Genomic DNA, 20,685 nt, shown 5'->3' on the forward strand with positions numbered 1-20,685 from the left:
TTTGCGCCTACGCCCTTAAGTACTGACAGAAGTATAGTTTTATTGGAACATCATCATCATCATCATCATCATCATCATCATCATCATCATCATCATCATCATCATCATCATCATCATCATCATCATCATCATCATCATCATCATCATCATCATCATCATCATCATCATCATCATCATCATCATCATCATCATCATCATCATCATCATCATCATCATCATCATCATCATCATCATCATCATCATCATCATCATCATCATCATCATCATCATCATCATCATCATCATCATCATCATCATCATCATCATCATCATCATCATCATCATCATCATCATCATCATCATCATCATCATCATCATCATCATCATCATCATCATCATCATCATCATCATCATCATCATCATCATCATCATCATCATCATCATCATCATCATCATCATCATCATCATCATCATCATCATCATCATCATCATCATCATCATCATCATCATCATCATCATCATCATCATCATCATCATCATCATCATCATCATCATCATCATCATCATCATCATCATCATCATCATCATCATCATCATCATCATCATCATCATCATCATCATCATCATCATCATCATCATCATCATCATCATCATCATCATCATCATCATCATCATCATCATCATCATCATCATCATCATCATCATCATCATCATCATCATCATCATCATCATCATCATCATCATCATCATCATCATCATCATCATCATCATCATCATCATCATCATCATCATCATCATCATCATCATCATCATCATCATCATCATCATCATCATCATCATCATCATCATCATCATCATCATCATCATCATCATCATCATCATCATCATCATCATCATCATCATCATCATCATCATCATCATCATCATCATCATCATCATCATCATCATCATCATCATCATCATCATCATCATCATCATCATCATCATCATCATCATCATCATCATCATCATCATCATCATCATCATCATCATCATCATCATCATCATCATCATCATCATCATCATCATCATCATCATCATCATCATCATCATCATCATCATCATCATCATCATCATCATCATCATCATCATCATCATCATCATCATCATCATCATCATCATCATCATCATCATCATCATCATCATCATCATCATCATCATCATCATCATCATCATCATCATCATCATCATCATCATCATCATCATCATCATCATCATCATCATCATCATCATCATCATCATCATCATCATCATCATCATCATCATCATCATCATCATCATCATCATCATCATCATCATCATCATCATCATCATCATCATCATCATCATCATCATCATCATCATCATCATCATCATCATCATCATCATCATCATCATCATCATCATCATCATCATCATCATCATCATCATCATCATCATCATCATCATCATCATCATCATCATCATCATCATCATCATCATCATCATCATCATCATCATCATCATCATCATCATCATCATAATCATCTTCATCATCATCATCATCATCATCATCATCATCATCATCATCATCATCATCATCATCATTCTCTTTGCCTTTATCGCTATGCGAAGTCTTTTCCATTCTCCATTTTTAAAGTGCTTGAACCACTTACTCTTTAATTATTTTGGTGATCATTGCTACTACTGTATTCTTTAATTTAACTGGTTTTCTGTCAAAATCTTTTTATTTAATAAACTTCCAAAGTTCTTTTTCTATTCCTTTTTGACATCCTTTTCGTGAATTAGTATTATATTATTTTCATTTCGGATACATCTAATCTGTTTAAAATCTAGTGCTTTCTTCTTTCTTTGCTGTATGTTTTTCGCTTCCTTTTTGGCGACCGTATAGTTTTGAAGATCTATTGTCTTTCCGCTATTTATATAATTTTCTCTTCTCTCTTATATTTTCTTAAACTTCATTTAATATTTTTCTTCTTAAGTGCCGTCTCCCAATCGGATATTGGATATCATCATTACTATCTTTACTCTATCTACAGCTGCTCTGAAGAATTCTATGGAACTGCATTTAAACCAGTCCCTTAAATTATTCAACCAGGACACTCTCCCTCTTCCTATACTCAGTCTTCCTCTTATCTTTCCCTGTATTATCAGTCTTATCAGTTCATATCGCTGTCCTCTCATTACATTACATTCATATGACCACCACCTTTGTATTCTCAAACTTCTTTGTTCATATCGCTGTCCTCTCATTACATTACATTCATATGACCACCACCTTTGTATTCTCAAACTTCTTTCCTGAGGTTTTTCCAAGTATTTCAATAGAAGTATTTCTAATGTTATTGGCCATCTTTCTTCATTTTGCGTTAGGACTTACTTTCATGTTCTAACACATTCTGTCTGCAATCTTTGCCCCGAATAGACTCTCTTCCTCATCTTTTAACATCCACTACTTGATTTTTGTGATCATCTCAGATAGTTTGTTTTAGTTTCGCTTTAACTATTACCTTACATTCACGAATATCTTTTCTCCTTGTCGTAAACTAATCTATTTGGGAGTGATTTTGTCCACTTTTATACGTAATAAGTTGAGTTTCTGTTTTTTGAAAGAATTCGTTAACAATCAGCATCTCTATTGCTGTTGCTAAATCAAACATATCATCTCCAGCTTCAACTCTAGTTCCAAAGCCTAATTATCTTTTAAACTGTCTAGTATACCATTGCAAAATGAGAACATCGGAAAGAGTTCAATAATATACAGGGTGTCCCCGAAAATACTGCGTTCCTTTGAGATATGGATATAATACACAATTGAAGGGCTGAGTGGATGAAGGAGGTATGTAACATTTTTACAAAAATCTAGTTATTCTCGTAGATGAAGGAGGTATGTGTTAATATGTTTTGTGGAACTAACAGTAGCACTCTAAGAGCCATATTAAGAGAAATACTAATGTCCAGAAGGAGGTATGTATCAACAACTACTTATATTTGTAGTGGATGAAGGAGGTATGAAACATAAATAGCACATACCTCCTTCTTCCACTAGTGTCCTGATCAAGTTCTGTAACATACCGCCTTCATGCACGTAACAGCTAGCTGTGAATGAGCTGTTCACCATTTGACAAAAACGATTGTTGTGATTAACACGTGTTTTGCGAATTTAAGTTGTGTTAAGTAATATTGCTCACATTGATAATTGAAATGACTTCAAGGGGAAAGATAATGTTACAGTTAGCTTTAAATGATAATATTTTAACTGCCAGCGAGAGTATTGACAAAAATATAATACAAACCATGAAAAATGAGAATTCTAACCTACAAATGCCAATTTCATCAACAAGTAGTGACTATTCTACAGGCAAGAATGAAGTTCGCCAAGAAGAATGTAAGTATCTTTTTTATAAAATATGAAATTCACGTAGGAATATTTTGTTATATTCAATGGTACCTATTTTTTATTGTTATAGGGAAAGTGCCATATACTTTCACAATGTGTCCAAGTGTTAACTTGGAGGTAAACAGTTCTGCTCTGACTTCAAATGTATAGTTTAATATCTTTTGTTTTTTTAATCAAACAGATATTCGAAATTACAAGTAATACTACAGTTTTCCTTATGTAAAAACTGACATTAATTAAAATTAAAAAATCTAACAAAATATTTCCAACTGTTATTATTATGAATATGGAAATTAACAAATTTGGCAAAAGTTTTATGTCATGACTTGGTCAACTATTTTGTTATGATTATTATGTAATTTGTCATAGCAAGACACGACTTATAATGTGCTAAGGGTAGATTAAGGGCCTTATAACTACTTCAGTAAATTGACTATATCTTTTGTTTTTCAGATGATGGAGAAGACAATAACTACGATTCAAGTTGCGATACCTTATTCGGGGACAACTCTAGTGATGGATACGTGCCAGATCCGGAAGATTACATCAACTCATCATCAGACAACGAGATTGATAATGAGATGGTAGATGCACAGAGTAATAATGAACCGATGGAAGAAGAGAATGATATACTAATGGAGGATAATAACATACTAGTAAGTCAGGCAAAATCTAATGAAAATATTGTTGGACAAAATGAAAAAGAGCATATATTGCCTACAGTCCATCGCAAAAAGAAACATTTCCAACCAAAAATAAAAGTAAGTAGAAAAAGGCAACGAAATGTTGATGAATGGAAGAAACGAAACGCTACACTCTGCAGGCAAAGAGGAGAGGCCTACACAAATTATAAAGGTGAGTTGAAACCTGCTAAGAATATTGTCAAAGGTACTAATTTATGCCCCGAAAAGTGTCGCCGACAGTGTTCCCAGGTATTCACAATTGAAGACAGGGAAAAAATTTTGTCATCGTGGTACAAACTGGATATAAATGCTAAAAACTCTTTTCTGCATAATAGTATCAAAATAATCCCCACACACCGACAAAGAACTGGAGCTTTAAAACACAAGACCGCCTCATTCCAATATAACGTAACATACGGGGCAAAACAAACTATTACATGTAAACGAGCTTTTGTTTCGTTATACAACATTAGCATGAAGAAGGTTGACTTAATCCAAAAGCAAATTAAGATGGGTTTAGCTGCTCCTCTACCAGACAAAAGAGGAAAACACTCAAATAGACCCAATAAAATTCAAGATGATGTTGTAGCTTATATAATCCAGCATATTTCAAGTTTCCCTTCAGAATTATCTCATTATTCAAGAAACTGCAATATCCATAAGAAATATCTGTCTCCGCTTTTATCGCTTCCTATTATGCATAAACTTTATATTGATACATGTAATGCAGACAAAGTCCAAAATCGATTTAAAGTTAAAGAATGTACGTACCGCAATATTTTTAACAATGAATTCAACTTATCGTTTGGACACCCGAAAAGTGACACTTGCAGCACTTGCGATTCTGGTGCTGCAAATGAGGAACATATTGAAAATTATAAAGCAGCGTTTGAGGCTCAGAATATCGACAGGGAACTAGCAAAAAATTCAGATGGTGTTGCATATATGACATTCGACCTCCAACAAACGATGCCGTTGCCTAGACTCAGTACTTCTAAAGCATTTTACCTCCGCCAAATGTGGTTCTATAATTTAGGCATACATATTATAACTAAAGAAGTTGATAAAACCATTTTTTGTACATGGACTGAAGACCAAGCATGCAGGGGTAGTAGTGAGATCGCTAGTTGTCTTTTAAGAACCATTGAAGTTGAGCTGGCACTTAAACAAAAAAATCATTTAATTATTTGGACAGATTCGTGTACAGGGCAGAACAAAAATTTCCTAATTGTGTGTGTTATATACAAAAAGGAATATTCCAAATAATCGACCATAAGTTTCCTGAAGTAGGTCATTCCTACTTGGATTCAGACCGGGATTTTGGCCGAATTGAAAAAAGATTAAGGAAACATCAAACTATTTGTACTCCACAACAATACCGTGAAATTATTGCATCTGCCAATAAAAAGAATAATATGGTTATTGATATGCAACATCATTTCAAAGACACCGAGAACCTTCTAAATAAAATGCAACTGATGAATAGAAAAAAAGATGTTCTAAATGAAAAAGTATATTTCCGTGATGGCATTAAATGGATCCGTGTAGATACCTATGGGTCCTACCTCTTCAAGGAGAGTTTCGATTATGGTACTCCTTTTAAAAAAGTCAATATTTTTAAAAATTTGAAAAAGCCCTCCACACTTTCCGAAGATTTTGACATTCCAAGACTTTTCAGGAAAACCGGTGCACTATCAAAAGAGAAAATTGATAACTTAACACAACAACTTCCCTTCGTTCCAGAACAACACAGGTGGTTCTATGAGCTTATTTTGCGTGAAAATAATGAATAAACTTAAGGGGTGACAATTTTCGATATCCTTGGTGTTATCAAAATATGTATACGTATTAAAAATAAATATTATTTTGAATATCTACACAACAGTATTTTCAATTGTATGCATATAACCTGTTTTATCCTTTAGACAAAGATGAAATATACAAAATATTTGTGGAAGAACGAGGTATGTACACAACATCTTTTTTTTTGTCTGGTTAGCAGATATTTAAACATTTTCTCAACTTCCATATTAATTTCACCACTCATGAGAACAGTATGATTATTTAAGCATTTGAAAACCAATAACTACAAAAAAGTTCTACAATGAAAACTTTGGGGTCAAATATCTCAAAACTTACTTTTTGTTACATACCTCCTTCATCCACTCAGCCCTTCAATTTAGAACAAAAAAGTTCTATAACATTTTTTTCTAAAGTTAACCGTTTCCAAGAAAAAAATTACATTGTTCTCCATATAAGTGAATTTTTATTTTTATGAATTTAAATGACATGGTAACGTGGCGTAGAAGAACTTGTTGTGACTGTTGAAAATTAACCTAATGGAACCCCTTGTTTATTTACTATTTGAGGCGTGATTTTTGGGGTTGTTGACATCGGTAGGTACCTACCTGCAAAATAATTATTTCTTGCTTCAATAATGTGGCATTTTTGCTATTATCTGAATTAATTAAGGTTTTATAATTAGGGCTCGAAATTTTACATAAATTATAACTTTTACTTAAGTAACTATGGTTTAATTCCTAAAATGTAAATGCACCTAGGAAAAATTATTTGTACCTACGTAATGTTTTTCTAAAATCTGTTGAAATATGGAATAATTTTAAACGTGGTATCCAGAATTTTTTTCACAGCTGTGGGGCTCCGTCGTGACGAAACCACATTTCACGTCGTGTTTGCAAAGGCACTTCAAGAAGTACCGGCAAAACATTTTACAAGAAATTTATTAGCCTCTCCATTTACCCATTCTGTATCCTTTACAAAGTAATGGCTATAATATTTGTTTAATACCCAAAATACCTACTTGTTAAGAAATAAGAAATACCCGTTCTTTTGGTACAGAATAAAACTAGATAACCAATTATGCCAAATATTCAATGTCAATAACATAAAACAAACCAAATTCTTGGTTTGTTTGATGTGAGGGGACGACCACGGACAGGGTGAAAAAATGTAAACGCTAGACCCAGTGGCGTAGCGTGAGTGTCGGTCGCCCGGGGCGGAAGACAATTTTGCCGCCCTCTTATTTAGGTATTTTAATTTATTGTATAACATTACATACATTAATTATGGAGAACTTTTCGGCGAGAACAGTCATTATTACTTTGCATTATACAGGTTGGACTTTAAATAAAAAAGTTAATCTAAGTTTTACAATCACGTTTATTAATACAATTTTTTTTTACTTTAACCAATTAGATACATTGGTACAACTTAGGTACCTATCACTTAAGATTAGGTACGCCTTGACGATCGACAAAATTAAATAAAATCAATTTTTGATTAGAACTAGAACGATACACCCGTGTTGAGCTGCCCCCCCCCCACTTGCAAAAATCAAAAAACAAATTTCCCTGATTTATGAGCTATTTATGAGCTTTCATATTCCGCAAACTAAAAATTTTGAGCTTGTTCCACTGAGCAGGAATTTAATACTTTAGTGGGGGGGGGCTGAGTCAGCCCCCCCACTACTTAAAAATAGGAATATTGAATCGGTTTTTGCGGCAAAATTACGAGCTATTTATGAGCTCTTGAAATTATATAGTTTCGATTTTTGAGCTCATCCCCTTCACCCCCAAACAACCCTTTAATTTAACTTAAGAGAAAAATGCTGAGAAAACTTAAGATATATCATATTGCGGACATAATTCCTATAGCTTATATACTCTAAGAATAAACTATTAAATCACGTGCATTTCGATTATTGAGCTACAACCCCTTCGCAAGAAAACCACCCTATCTTCCCGGCGTAAGAGAAAGTTGTACTTAAATGCATTAAATTAATTATTTGGCGACTACATATCATTTATGGTAGGGGAGCAAAGTATGCTAAATGTGCAGTCACTCGAGCGCTTTGGGGACCTATTGGGTTGTGAAGAGTAGGTCGTAAAACCAAAAAAAGTTAAGTAAAGTTTTACATTTTAGTGGGCGCTTGCCATTTTTAATTTAATTTTCCATTTCCAACAATCGTTTTTTCCGATTATAACGCCATCTATCCATAATTCGAAAAAATATTTCGAATAAAAGTTACTTATTTTTACGTAAGGAATCCAAATCTGCAATAAAAAATGGAGGTTTTCATTTAAGATTTTAAAGTAACCCCCCACACCACCTCCGTGGGGAGTCGTATTTGGTACCATTCGATTGATTTTTTAAAAATATTGAATAAGTGTATTTTACAATTTTTCGATCTGATGTTCATTTCGCGAAATATAGTGGGATTCGTATTTAAAATATTAAATTTACCCCCCACCCCTCTCCGTGGGAAGTCATGTTTGGTATCATTCGATAGATTTTTAAAAAATATTGAGCACATATTTTTTAGTTTTTCGATCTGTCATTCATTTCGCGAAATATTCGCTTTTTCCTTGTGAAACTTTGGGACTCGCCCATTTCCTTACGCCTGGCTCAAATCGTCAGATTTTTGAAATATACACTCTTCTGCATGTACTTAACTTACCTTATCTTAATCTGACAATTTCGAGTTTTTTTAAGGATTGATTTTTTTTTTCGGGCCCCCCTTAACGAACTCCCCTGTATTACGAGCCAATATATGGTAGAGGTACATCTAAGGGTACCAGGTTTCTCCCCATATGATAATCTGACGCGCTCGAGTAACTGCAAAAATCCCCGCTTGGGCTCCCCTACCATTAATAATTTATAAGCTTCCAAATTACGCGCATTTAGATCAGTAAATTGCAATTTATTTTGTATAGTGCAGTCACTGAAGGTAAAAATTAACGATTACCTTCAATTTCGGTGAACCTTAATCGATTTTCACGAAAATTGGTCAGTGGTTAGAGGATACGTCAAGAAACAAAGGTGACATGGTACCACCTTGCGCCTTTACTCTGAGGCTGGATACCGCCCCTTCTCGGGGGTGAAAATTATTTTATATAAAATAACTGCACAAATCAATAAAAGAACAAATTAAAAGCAAAATTTATTATATAAAGTTATTAAAATAAGTCAATACTTTTTAAGGTATTAAAGATAAAAGATTTTAATTATTCGTGAAAAAAATGCATGTTTTGAAGCGGTTTTTCGTAAATCACTGAAAAACTGTAAGTTTTTACAAAAAAGTTAATAGTAGTTTAATTCGTATAGCTTATATTCTAATATTCGATTATAGAGCTACAACCCCTTCGCAAGAAAACCATCCCATATTCCCGGCTTAAGAGAGAGTTGTACTTAAAATAATTTAAATTAATTATTTGGCGACTACATATCGTTATCGTTTAATAATTTATGAGCTCGCAAAATATACGCATTTCAATTATTGAATTGCCATTTTCTTTCTATAGTGCAGTCACTGAAAGTAAAAATCAACTATGACCTTCGATTTCGGTAAATCTCCATTCATTTTCACGAATTGACAATAACAACTTGCGGTTTTAGTCTGGGGTATATGTCACCCCTTCTCGGGGGTGAAAATCACTTTATTAAAAATAACCCCACAAATCGGGAGAGGGACAAATTGTAAGCAAAATTTGTTATATAATGTTATTAATAAATCAATACTTTTTGAGTTATTAAAGATAAAATATTTTAATTTTTGTGAAAGAAAATGCATGCTTCGAAGCGATTTTTCATAAATAACTCAAAAACTGTAAGTTTTTACAAAAAAGTTTCCATCTCTAAAATTGAGGCTAATAAAGAATATAATAAATTGCTTACTTGAAAAACCCTTTAATGTTAATTTAAAGTAAGTTATTGGTAATTAAATGTATATTTTTTCTGCGACTATTCAAATCTAAGGATTCAAGCTTAAATAACGATAAAGAGATGCATTTTATAACACTAAGGTACTAAATACTTGTCAAAGTACTTAGAAATACCTATCAAATATGAGCTCCAGAAAAAGTTTATATCATCAAAATGCGCTCACCAATTTTCGTGAAAATGAATGGAGATTTACCGAAATTGAAGGTCATAGTTGATTTTTACCTTCAGTGACTGCACTATACAAAGAAACTGGCAATTCAATAATTGAGATGCGTATATTTTGCGACCTCATAAATTATTAAACGATATCTAGTCGTCAAAAAATTAATTTAAATTATTTTAAGTACAACTCTCTCTTAAGCCGGGAATATGGAATGGTTTTCTTGCGAAGGGGTTGTAGCTCAATAATCGAAAGGCGCGTGATTTAGGAGTTTATTCTTAGAATATAAGCTATACGAATTAAACTACTATTAACTTTTTTGTAAAAACTTACAGTTTTTCAGTGATTTACGAAAAACCGCTTCAAAACATGCATTTTTTTCACGAATAATTAAAATTTTTGATCTTTAATAACTTAAAAAGTATTGACTTATTTTAATAACTTTATATAATAAATTTTGCTTATAATTTGTTCTTTTATAGATTTGTGCAGTTATTTTTTATAAAATAATTTTCACCCCCGAGAAGGGGCGATATCCACCCTCAGGGTAAAGGCGCAAGGTGGTACCATGTCACCTTTGTTTCTTGAGGTATCCTCTAACCACTGACCAATTTTCGTAAAAATCGATGAAGGTTCACCGAAATTGAAATTATATAATTATACAAAATAAATTGCAATTTACTGATCTAAATGCGCGTAATTTGGAAGCTTATAAATTATTAAATGATATGTAGGCACCAAATAATTAATTTAATGCATTTAAGTACAACTTTCTCTTAAGCCGGGAAGATAGGGTGGTTTTCTTGCGAAGGGGTTGTAGCTCAAAAATCGAAATGCACGTGATTTAATAGTTTATTCTTAGAGTATATAAGCTATAGGAATTATATCCGCAATACGATATATTTTAAATTTTCTCAGCATTTTTCTCTTAAGTTAAATCAATTAAAGGGTTGTTTGGGGTGAAGGGGGTGAGCTCAAAAATCGAAACTATATAATTTCAAGAGCTCATAAATAGCTCGTAATTCTGCCGCAAAAACCGATTCAATATTCCTATTTTTAAGTAGTGGGGGGCTGACTCAGCCCCCCCCCCCCAGTAAAGTATTAAATTCCTGCTCAGTGGAACGAGCTCAAAATTTTCAGTTTGCGGAATATGAAAGCTCATAAATAGCTCATAAATCAGGGCTATTTGCTTTTTAATTTTTGGAAGTGGGGGGGGGGCAGCTCAACACGGGTGAACGATACTATAATGTTATATTTTAATTTCTATTGAAAAGTAATACGAGTATTTGTTAGAATTAAAAACAACACTTCCATCTTCAATTAAAAATTTATACGTCTACCTTTTTTAAGAGCAAAATCTTTTATTGCACCATCAATGTCTATCGCATTACACACCTCTTGCTCAGTAGACAAAATAGCCAAATTAGTTGGTCTTAGAGTACTAATAATTGTCGATCTTAAATAATTTTTAACCATTTTCAATTTTGAAAAACTCCTCTCGCAGCTGGCCTTGCTTATAGCGACTGTGAAAAATATTCGGAACATTATTAAAATATTGGGCAGAATATCTTCCAGCTTGGATTTAACAATAAATTTAAATAGTTCAAGTAAGTCTGCATTAATCAATTTCGTTGCCTGTAGCAGCAACAAAAGTCCGCAGTCGAAGTTTTTCCAGCTTGAAACCCTGCTCGTCAATTTCGTCAGATGCGTAGTGTAGATTACATTCAGTGTTGTCTGGATCTAATAATATAGCTGGCGTAAGATAAACAAACTTATCCGTTAAATTCTGTTGCTGTTGAAATTGCTCACGAATTTCTACAATAACTCTATCTAACGAAGAAAACAGCTTTCGTCTCTACTCATTTTTCCGTCATCGAAAATATGCTTTCTTGGTATGCGCCTCCGAGGTTTTATGGACATTCCAAGTTCTTCACACATATTTTTGCATACCCTACAGCGTTATTTGCCCATTCATCTCTTTTCTCTGTCAATATCATCTGCAAATCATTTACTTTCTGAGCGCACAATATTATGTCAAGTATCCTTGTTTGTATTTTTGTGCATCATTCACTTCATGTAGCACCGGTTGCCACAGGCCCAAAAAAGAAAGAAAGGAAAATGACTGCATCGAAACTAGTAAAGCACCTGCATATGTCCTAGTGTAATAAGCTTTCACCTGCTTCTGTCAGTTTTTCCAAAGTGACGAGAATGTCTTTGTAATGATGCCATGTCACATTTACGGCATCGCCTCTTGCACTCCACCGCGTGTCTTGAATCCTTCTTTGGCCTGTAGCTGCTATCAGAACTTCCCAACGATGTGTCGAGAAAAAAAAGAATAGTAAGGTTCTAAAGTGCGGAAAAAAGTTGTGCTGATTTTTAGTCATAAACGGGGAATTCCCACAAGTCAGTATAGACGTTGTTGCCAGTCGCTACAAAATATCATTCAAAGAAAAGGAATTCCCCGAATTCGTCACAAAATAAGTATGTAATGAAAAATTCCGTGCTCCTTTCAATCGGTCCGAATTTGTAGTTGCGATAAAAATATAAAATGGTTCAAATATTTACAAAATATTTTTATTATTCATTGTTAAATTTTGCCGCCCCCTAAAAAGTGCCACCCGGGGCGGACCGCCCCTGCCGCCCCTACTACGCTACGCCACTGACTAGACCCCTGCAGAAGGTTTGGTTGATATTTACATTATTTTACCTCCTACCAGATACAACTACTGACCTACAAACCTACTACTGTGACTGTCTTTGAATTACACGTTGTTGCTAGACTTCAGTTTGCATATCAAAATGTATTTTCGTTTTTTGGTCAAACGGCTGAATTTAGAAAAAAACGTTATAAGACTCTTTGCTCTACATTGTTCCTTCTACCTATACCTTTAAGGAACGCACTATTTTCGGGGACACCCTGTATAATTATGTACCTATAGGGTGTTCCATTAAAAAAAGATAAATTTGTTCCACCTTGTCAATATGGGTAGTCCTGAATATTTAAAAATATTTTTAAAGTACGGTCCTATCTATGCCCCAACTTTTACCTAAACATTGTTTTTCGCATCTCGTACAACAAATGAATAATTTGACTTCCTCACACTAATGCCGCACCCTGTATATTATTTTTATATAATATTATTATAAACCACTTTTATAAATAGAATAATCCGAAAACATATCAATGTGATTTTTGTTTACCTATAAATGTATCAAAATTTTAATCAAAACTACCCTGTCTTAATGCATAATATTATTCACGAGTATAAATAGAAACCAAGAAACCCTTTCCTGTTTTTATCTGTGGTTGCTATTTTATCTCACTCTTCACTACCCGTACAAAACACCACAAATTGGAAGGGTCTTCAATTCTTTAAAATTGACCTGCGTCTCCTTGATTGAAGCCTTGAATACTTGATTATTTTAGGTTTCATTTAACCATAGAGAAATAACAACAAGTTGTTATTTCTCTATGCATTTAACAGTCAACAGTAGTGTCGTAGTAGTCAACTCAAGAACACAACGCAATGTGACTAGTTGAGCTTTGGTAAACGTTCACTGTGTAGATACGATAGTTTGCACTTGCAGTGAGTGTCAGCTTCTATTAAGTGGTAAGATGTAATTTATAGTTATTTTTAAGCAGCCATTACAATTAGTATAGTATAGTTGATCCAAAAGATGGCATAACCCAGACATCCAAAGTGAAAGTTATCCTTCAACACCAAATTGTTCTATATGGTCCACACAATGTCCAGAAAAAAGTCACACCATTTTGAGCGTCGGGTTTAGGGGGGAGAGGGGGGAGAAATCGGTAAATTCGTAGTTTTTTTAGGTTTTTCGTCAATATTTCTAAAACTATGCGGTTTTTCATGAACAACCCTCTATACAAAATTGTTCTACATTAAATTTTAAATAAAAAAGGTCCTATGCATAATCTTTCTAAAATGAATGGTTCCAAAGTTACGGAGGTAGTATAGTATAACTGGTCCAAAAAAAGGACTAACCCAAACATCCAAAGTAAAAGTTTTCCTCCAACACCAAAATGTTCTATATGGTCCACATATTGTTCACTAAAAAGTTACACCATTTTGAGCGTCCGGTTTGGGAGGGAGATGGGAGAGAAGCCGGTAAATTAGTAGTTTTTTTACGTTTTTCGTCAATATTCCTAAAACTATGCTTTAGCGTAAACAATGTTATATATACAGAAATGTTCTACATAAAATTTAAGACAAAAAATGTTGTATACATAATTGTTATAAAATCAACGGTTCCAGAGTTACGGAGGGTGAAAAGTCGAGGTTTTCGATACTTTTAATATTTTTTGGGCAACATTTATGATATAACTATACCAAAAACACCAACACCAAATTATTCTATATGGTCCACATAATGTTCAGAAAAAAGTCACACCATTTTGAGCGTCGGGTTTGGGGGAGAGGGGGGAGAAATCGGTAAATATAAAAAGTATCGAAAACCTCCACTTTTCACCCTCCGTAACTCTGGAACAGTTGATTTTATAACAATTATGTAAAGAACCTTTTTTGTTTTAAATTTTATGTAGAACATTTTTCTATAGAACATATTCCTTACGCTAAAGCATAGTTTTAGAAATATTGACGAAAAACGTAAAAAAAACTACTAATTTACCGACTTTTCCCCCATCTCCCCCCCCCCCGAACCGGACGGTCAAAATGGTGTAAATTTTTACTGAACAATATGTGGACCATATAGAACAATTTGGTGTTGAAGGAAAACTTTTACTTTGGATGTCTGGGTTAGGCCTTTTTTTGGACCAATTATACTATACTACAGTTGAGTCCGGGAATCTTTACCCGTGCGTCATCATTTAAAGCATACGAAATAAGTCTATCATCGACTTATTTCGTATGCTTTAAATTATGACGCACGGGTAAAGATTCGCGGACTCAACTGTACCTCCGTAACTTTGGAACCGTTCATTTTAGAAGGGTTATGCATAGGGCCTTTTTTATTTCAAATTTAATGTAGAACAATTTTGTGTAGAGGGTTGTTCATGCTAAACCGCTTAGTTTTAGAAATATTGACGAAAAACCTAAAAAAACTACGAATTTGCAGATTTCTCCCCCCTCTACCCCTCAAACCCGACGCTCAAAATGGTGTGACTTTTTTCTGAACATTATGTGGACCATATAGAACAATTTAGTGTTGGAGGATAACTTTCACTTTGGATGTCTGGGTTTGGGTCTAACTATACCATACTAAATATTGTTTACTTTAAATTTTGAATTCACATAATATTTAAAAAAAAAAGTCGTTTGTTATAGTTATTTATGTACTAGGGCGGTCTGATAAGTACTTATCCTACAAAAGAAAAACGAACATTTTGGAAAATTGGTGATTTGCTTCTAAACGTAGTCTCCTTTTAAGGCAAGCGTCCACAGACCCGCATCGTACGCAACGGATTTTAGTTTGCCTTGTACCGTTATTGTACAAAAACTTATGTAACTGCGTCCACTGATCCGCATCGTACGGATCGCATCATCGGTAATGCCGAAGGGTTAAGGGTTGCTTCGAGTGGCAACTTTTGCGATGCGTTCGGATGAATTCGGAATGCCGATCAGTGGACGCAACCTACCCGCTCTGTTCGGAATTATTTCTCTTGTAGTATGGTATAGTTAGACCCAAACCCAGACATCCAAAGTGAAAGTTATCCTCCAACACCAAGTTGTTCAGTTGTTCTATATGGTCCACATAATGTTCAGAAAAAAGTCACACCATTTTGAGCGTCGGGTTTGGGGGGGTGAGGGGGGAGAAATCTGCAAATTCGTAGTTTTTTACGTTTTTCGTCAATATTTCTTAAACTAAGCGGTTTAGCATGAACAACCCTCTACACAAAATTGTTCTACATTAAATTTGAAATAAAAAAGGCCCTATGCATAACCCTTCTAAAATAAACGGTTCCAAAGTTACGGAGGTAGTATAGTATAATTGGTCCAAAAAAGGCCTAACCCAGACATCCAAAGTAAAAGTTTTCCTTCAACACCAAATTGTTCTATATGGTCCACATATTGTTCAGTAAAAAGTTACACCATTTTGAGCGTCCGGTTTGGGGGGAGATGGGGGAGAAGTCGGTAAATTAGTAGTTTTTTTAAGTTTTTCGTCAATATTTCTAAAACTATGCTTTAGCGTAAGGAATGTTCTATAGAAAAATATTCTACATAAAATTTAAAACAAAAAAGGTTCTATACATAATTGTTATCAACGGTTCCAGAGTTACGGAGGGTGAAAAGTGGAGGTTTTCGATACTTTTTATATTTACCGATTTCTCTCCCCTCTCCCCCCCAAACCCGACGCTCAAAATGGTGTGACTTTTTTCTGAACATTATGTGGACCATATAGAACAATTTGATATTGGAGGATAACTTTCACTTTGGATGTCTGGGTTTTTGGTATAGTTATATCATAAATATTGCCCAAAAAATATAACAAGTATTGAAAACTTCGACTTTTCTCCCTTCTTAACTCTGGAACCGTTGATTTTATAACAATTATGTATAGGACATATTTTGTTTTAAATTTCATGTAGAATATTTTTGTATATGTTGTACATATAAACTCTCACGCACAAGTTGTACCTACAACTTCAGTGAGAAACTGAGTTTATTTTGTTATGTACAATTTATTTGCTACGAATAAACTCCATATTTATTATTATTTATTATATAACATTGTTTACGATAAAGCATAGTTTTAGAAATATTGACGAAAACCCTATAAAAACTACTAATTTACCGGCTTCTCTCCCATCTCCCTCTCAAACCGGACGCTCAAAATGGTGTAACTTTTTACTGAACAATATGTGGACCATATAGAACATTTTGGTGTTGGAGGAAAACTTTTACTTTGGATGTTTTGGTTAGGCCTTTTTTTGGACCAGTTATACTATACTACCTCCGTAACTTTGGAACCATTCACTTTAGAAAGATTATGCATAGGACCTTTTTTATTTCAAATTTAATGTAGAACAATTTTGTATAGAGGGTTGTTCATGCTAAACCTCATAGTTTTAGTAATATTGGCGAAAGACTTAAAAAACTACGAATTTACCGATTTCTCCCCCCCCCCCCCCCCCCCCCCAAACCCGACGCTCAAAATGGTGTGACTTTTTTCTGGACATTGTGTGGACCATATAGAACAATTTGGTGTTGAAGGATAACTTTCACTTTGGATGTCTGGGTTATGCCATCTTTTGGATCAACTATACTATACTATTGGTCCAGTGGGAGCTAATCTGCGACTATTTGCATTTGACGATCGTCTTGTCCGTAATGAAACAAGTAAACTCAGTTTTAACTGTTATTTTATATATAGGTATATTCAGAAAAAAAATATTACAGGCCATGATAAGTTGATTACGGGGATGAAATATCATAAATATTACTCAATTTTCATGTTTATTAGTCTTTTTCAAAATATCTTGAGTATCTAATAACTATGAAAATTATTCTCGTTAAAAAAACAACACATTTTTCTATCTTAGACCAATGAACTTTTTAAAAATTTTTAGACTTGTTAATGATGTTTCTTAAGCCGACTCCGCATAGGGATAAGGCAAAGAGAATGATGATGAATGATGTTTCTGAGAGAAGTGTAAAAATGATGCAAGACATTTCATTGTCTCTCACAAAAGATGAAAAAGCAAGAAAAGTGTGTTACAAGTATATGAAACCATATTGTACGACAGTAGTTTTCTCTTGCTACAGTGGCGCCATCGGGGCAGAGAGGGTAAGTACTTATTGGACCACCCACGTACCAGGGCCATTAAGTAGATGTTTAAGGCTGAGGGCGACTATTTTACAAACACGAGGTCCTCTAGCCCGAGTGCTTATAAGTCGCTCGAGGGTATACACATGTATTAATGCTCACGGTGCATACAAAGTTTTATGTCATACTAGTTATCGTATTCACAATCTAAATATTTTTAAAAATTCAGAAAATTTATCTGAGTAGATGTCAAACATAAATAAATATCTGCTGCTAGCTGTCAAACCAAAAAGTCAAAATAAGAAAAGTTTTGGAATTCCCGACGAAATTGCAAAAAAGAGGAAAAAGCAACACACAATTGATACCGAAGAGACGAATTCGACAGAGAATACGACAAATTACTAAACTCGATGGCAGAAATCAGTTTCATAGAAAAAAAACTGTGTAGAGTGTAGAACATAATGAAACTGTGCTTCGTGGATACTTCGGCGATCTCTTTGAAATGTTTTCGATAAACTCCTTATGGTCCAAATATTCAATGATAAAGATTTTAATGGTAAATAAGAATATTACCATTGTTAATTTCCATAAGTTAAGCGAATATTTGATACAAGGGTCAAAAGGATACCAGACAAAAAAATCTAAAGCTCTGTCTAGAGAAATTGTTCTAAAATTTATCCATGAAGCACCGAATGAGAAGTTTTTAATTAAAAGTTGCATTATTATTTTGATATATTTGGTAGATATCGACGACAAGAACTGTTGTTGTAAATGTACAAGAGACAAGAACGTAAAAAAGCACATTTTTACCATTATTGACCAAGACAAAATGAATAGTTTATAGCTAATAAGAGATTACATGTCTTTACTACCACGTGCTTGTTCAGAAAAAAGATTTTTCTAACAACGTATCAACAACCATCAAAACCAACTAACACAACTATACAGTGGTGAGCGCGCTAATAACCGGCAAAATAACGCAAAAGACTGAAAACATAATACATTGCGAAACAAAAATGGATGGAACTAGTGGTGATGGAAATGATCGTTATAAACGATCGTTATAAACATGACATTACATAGTTTCCCACCTTTAGACGTATCAGAGGAGTATGACAACTGTCACTGTGATAGTAGAATTTTATAAAATACTCCTATCACAGACGTCTAAAGGTGGGAAACTATGGAATGTAATGTTAATTTATACATTTATACACCTCCGTTTTCATCTCTTTTTGTTTCGCAATGTATTATTAGGTCTGAATCCCGCGTATGAAAAAAAAGTTGATTAATAGCAAGCTGAAAATTTGTTAATAGCTTAAGGGTGTCTAGTCGGATAAACTTTGATATATGGGAACAATGGAACAGGGGCAGTTTTAATTGTGGAACAGGTTAAAAATTTGGAACGGTCAGACCACGAAAACGGCACAATTATTTTGTCCGACAGAATATACTTAACTTACTAAGGAAGTAAAACTTCACTTGTAGGTAGATGGTATATAAATTTATTAAATTTTTTATCTAAAATGATCCAAATTGGATTGAAGTGGGTACATCTATAGTACAAAAAACACACAAACGTTTTCGGACCAATCAGTCCATCATCAGGTAGAAACTTTAGATCCAAAGTACTTGGAACTAGCTACATAGTTAGGTCAAAAGACCTTAATATTACAATAATTAGGCCATTTTGGCTATAACAACGTCGACAATAAGTCGATATTTAAAGAATTTAGAAATGTAGTGAGTGTGGTCTTCATCTTGGCTTCAAGCTGTCAGTTTGAAGCCAAGATGAAGACCAGACTATAGTACCACTACATTTCTAAATTCTTTAAACATCGACTTATTGTCGACATTGTTGTAGCCGAAATGGCCTAATTATTGTAATATTAAGGTCTTTTGACCTAACTATGTAGCTAGTTCCAACTACTTTGGATCTAAAGTTTCTACCTGATGATGGACTGATTGGTCCGAAAACGTTTGTGTGTTTTTTGTACTGTAGATGTACCAACTTCAATCCAATTTGGATCATTTTAGATAAAGAATTTTAATAAATTCATATACCATCTCTACCTACAAGTGAAGTTTTACTTCCTCAGTAAGTTTTTTATTATGGTATACAGCCAATGAGAGGAATCTTTTCCTTTATATTTTAATATACTTAAACTCTCCGAATAGATTTTAACTATTTATAATGAGAAATAAGCCACAATATTATTAAAAAATGATTTTTATTAACGTTATTAATAATTTTTATTAAAATTTTTTATTAACACCCGATTTGGGCGTCGAAACGTTAATAAAAATCATTTTTTAATAATATTGTGGCTTATTTCTCATTATAAATAGTTAAAATTGTAAAAATGCCACAAGAAAATAGCTTCAGAACAACATCTCCGAACAGAGATTAAACTCTCACGCAAAAATCAGACTGCTATTTATCATCTGTCATAATTCCTGTCATTTGACATATTCTACATGTTCCACTCATTAAAACGCCCATTTGGTGATAAATAGCAGTCTGATTTTTGCATGAGAGTTTAATCTCTGTTCGGAGAGTTTAAGTCTGTTCTGTCGGACAAAATACATGTGCCGTTTTCGTGGTCTGACCATTCCAAATTTTTAACCTGTTCCACAATTAAAACTTCCCCTGTGCCAGTGTTCTCATATATGAATGTTTGTCTGACTAGACACCCTTAAGCTATTAACAAATTTTCAGCTTGCTATTAATCAACTTTTTTTTCATACGCGGAATCCAGACCTATATGTTTTCATTCTTTTGCGCTATTTTGCCGGTTATTAGCGCCCTCATCACTGTATACGCTCTGAGCTTCGCTGGTGTCGCTACTAGCGGATTACTAATGCAACTTTCGCCGGTAATTTTTAAATTTATTATTTAATTGTTATCGCTTAATATTTACAACGCAAAAAAGTAAATAAATTGTAATCGATTTTTTAAA

Source organism: Diabrotica virgifera, chromosome 3 (genome assembly GCF_917563875.1).
Source record: "Diabrotica virgifera virgifera chromosome 3, PGI_DIABVI_V3a".
Classification (NCBI taxonomy): Eukaryota; Metazoa; Arthropoda; class Insecta; order Coleoptera; family Chrysomelidae; genus Diabrotica; species Diabrotica virgifera.